At 41.4% G+C, this 3,452-nt stretch overlaps 1 pseudogene; it reads left to right on the plus strand.

Annotated features, from left to right (window-relative positions):
• Positions 1–2,034: 2,034 nt before the first annotated feature.
• Positions 2,035–2,742, plus strand: LOC122729807 (annotated as a pseudogene).
• The last annotated feature ends 710 nt before the right edge of the window (positions 2,743–3,452 follow it).

Here is a 3,452-nt window from a genome sequence, read left to right on the forward strand (position 1 = left end):
TATGACTAAGAGATTGGTACCATATTCCAGTAAATATAATGGAATGTGGAGTTTTCTCTCTATAATGGATGGGAGTCACTTGTTCAATGAGCAGCCAAAGGAATGGACTGAAAATTCATAAAAGCTAATTTCTCATCTTAGACCTGAGCCTGGAAATGCAAAAGGTAGTCCAACTGAATAGTTATAGGATATGTTAACAACCAAACAGAGCACAATTGTTTTGTAGAAAAATATGGGGAAAGATATATTCCTACCATTTGGAGAATGGCTAAGCAAATTATGATTTGAAAGGGTAATAAAATATTACTGTACTCTAATAAGCAATGAATATGAAGAACATAGAGAAGCAAGAGATGACTTAAATGAACTGATGCAGAATGAAATGAGCAGAACCAGAAAAAAACGTGTACAATGACTACAATATAAATTGTAGAAAATGTAAATTTAAAATAGAACAGAACCAGAAAAAAAACTTCACAAGTACAATGTAAAATGGAGAAAAACAACAACTGAAAAGAAATGCCATGTAGTTTTAGTTGCCAAACATGTCACTGGAGAAGAGATGAAAAAATGAACCTCTCTCTCTTCCTTGAGGGTGTGGAGGAGAGGGACACTGCATAAACTCAGTTGCTATTTTAGTTAATGTCTTCTTCTTTCATTTTTTTATTCTTTGTTACAAGGGATGGCTTCCTGAGTAGAAGTGTAGGACTGATATGTTTGTTAATGGATGAGTCTTAATGATTTCATTGGTATAAATGACTCTCTGGATAATAAAATTTCCACTGCCAACACTGGCTGGTACCTTCTCTCTAACACAAAGTATTAGAAATTGACCTAAAACAGTAAGATGTTCAGTGACTTTCTCAGGTTCCCCCAGCCAGTATATGTCAAGAGTGAGACTAAAACCTAAGTCCCTTGTTTCAAGTCCAGCCTTCTATCTACTACATCATGTTATCTTTCATATATTTGCAAAATAAAGTAGTATTTTTGTTACATTACTTTAAAAAGCTGAGTTGAATAAGATCTTTGTCCTTTGGCTTAAAATGATATGCCCAGTTAGAAGCTGCTGATTCAGTTTCAAATCTTGAATTGATCATAGACTGAGAGCTAGAAAGCACCTCAAAGATCATGTCCAGTCCCTTTATTTTATAGATGGGAATACTGAGGCGGATTTATTTAATCTCTCCAGGCCTGTGTCCTCACCTATAAGATAAAGAACTAGATAACGTCCAAGTTCCCTTCCATCTCAACATCTCTGGTCTTAAATTTGTTAGCACTTTCTCCATAGTTAAAATACAAATCACCCTTCCTTTCTCAAACTGGGCAGCACATGGGGAGGCCATAGGCAGAAAGTGATGGTGTGGCAGAGAGATTAGTGGCCAACAGGTAAAGTCAAGAGAATGGGTAAGGGGGGCAGCTAGGAGCACAGTGGATAAAGCGCTGACCCTGGATTCAGGACCTGAGTTTAAATCCAGCCTCAGACACTTGCAATTTACTAGCTGTGTGACCTTGGGGAAGTCACTTAACCCTCATTGCCCCACAAAAAAAGAAAAAAAAGAAGAAAAGAAAAAGAAAGAAAGAAAAAACAGAATGTGTAAGGAGGAGACTAGGCCAGAGTCATAAACAACAGCCATCGTCTCTCCCAGATTTAGTTGTGCCAACAGAAGACACAATTCCCAGGTTTTTCAGTCAGTGCTCTTCTTGGGGTGCCATTCTTGGGTCTCTAATAACACCTAATGGACAACATTCAAATTTCTCCCTAAGTCCTCATCCTCTCCTCACAATAACCCTGTGAGTTAAGGATAGGAATCATGGTCGCTGTTAGAGACGAAGAAATGAGGTAGAGAAAAGAAGGACACACAGCAAGTCATTGACCCACTTGAGAATTAAGAACCATGTTGTGCTCCCCCTCCTCCTCCTCTACAGCCACTGCCTCATCCTCCTCCTGCTGCTGCTGCTGCTGCCCAGCCGCAGGTCCATGCTCCACCCCTGAGCCCACAACAGTCCTCAACATGTCTGGCTCCACAGTGCCCCATGTGGGACTTCAGGCAGTCAGGAAGGATAGCAGAGGCCAGTCAGGGGATGTGGGGACGGGACGCAGGGAGACGCACAGGCTTGGGGGCAGGGGTACTGGCCAAGGCTGGGCTGAGCTCCATTTGTGCTCCCCCCTCAGGCTACAAGAGGAGCTCCCCCCCCACCCCGTCGGAGTCAGCTGAGCCCTGTCAGAGAACAACATAATGGTGTGGAACACGGTCATTTTCGGGCCAAGGGGACCCCATTCGAAGATGGCACACTTAAATTTATAATACAATTCACAGAAGAATATCCAAACAAACCACTTACAATAGATTTGTCTCTAAAATGTCTATGCAGATGGGAGTATATGCCTGGATATACTTCAGAGTCATTGGAGTCCAACCTAACGTTGCTTCCTCCTTTTTGACACCCCTACAGCTTTTTTTGTTTGTTTTGTTTTGTTTTCTTTGTTTTGCAGGGCAATTAGGGCTAAGTGACTTGCCCAGTGTCACACAGCTAGTAAGTGTCAAGTGTCTGAGGCTGGATTTGAACTCAGGTCCTCTTGAATCCTGGGACAGTGCTTTATCCACCATACAGTTGTTATTGGATGAACCTAATCCCAACAGTCTGGCAAACAGCCAGGAAGCTCAGCTAGACCAGGAGAACAAGCAGGAATATGATAAACAAGTTTCTGCACTAGAAGAACAGAACTTGCATGATTGTTGACCCAGGACAATACAAACGAACAGTCTGGTCATAAGGAAAAAAAATTCTGTCTGGTGCCTGCCTTCTTTTCCCATTAGCATCTTTACATTTTGTTGAAAACAAAACAGCTGTGATGCTGTTGGCACCTTCCTTGTTGAAGTTACATGGAAGAATACCTACTACAAAGTCAAATGTTTTGTACTTGGGTTACTGGTAAAAGAATGACTAATACTGGGGTGGGGGGGGAAGAACCACATTGCTCCACCTCCTACTTATGCAATAAAAGATACCATTGTAAGGCAGTGCTTTGTAAACCTGAAAAATTATATGTGTGTGCACTCACATGTGTCTATGTGTATTTACATATTTGCATACACAAACACAAACACACTCACACTCAAATACATGCATACATATAATTGCAAGCTATGTTCTGTTTTGGTGTTTGGGTTTGTTTGTTTGTTTGTTTTGGTCTTTGTAATCCCAGTAGCCAATATTGTGTGATGATGGAGGTGCTTAATAAATGTTGAATTGAATCCCTTGAATTGAATTCTTCCATCCAAGCCCTGGGATGCCAGTGGCCAGAACATGGAGTGACCCAGATTTAAATGCTGCCAAATCAGATGAAATCAGTAACATTGAGGATGAGGGAAAGTAGCAGACGTGCTGCTTACCTGTCTCCAGGACAGTAACAGGCAAACAAAGCAGAGGTGGTTGGATCTGATAAAGGA

Source organism: Dromiciops gliroides, chromosome 5 (genome assembly GCF_019393635.1).
Source record: "Dromiciops gliroides isolate mDroGli1 chromosome 5, mDroGli1.pri, whole genome shotgun sequence".
NCBI lineage: Eukaryota > Metazoa > Chordata > Mammalia > Microbiotheria > Microbiotheriidae > Dromiciops > Dromiciops gliroides.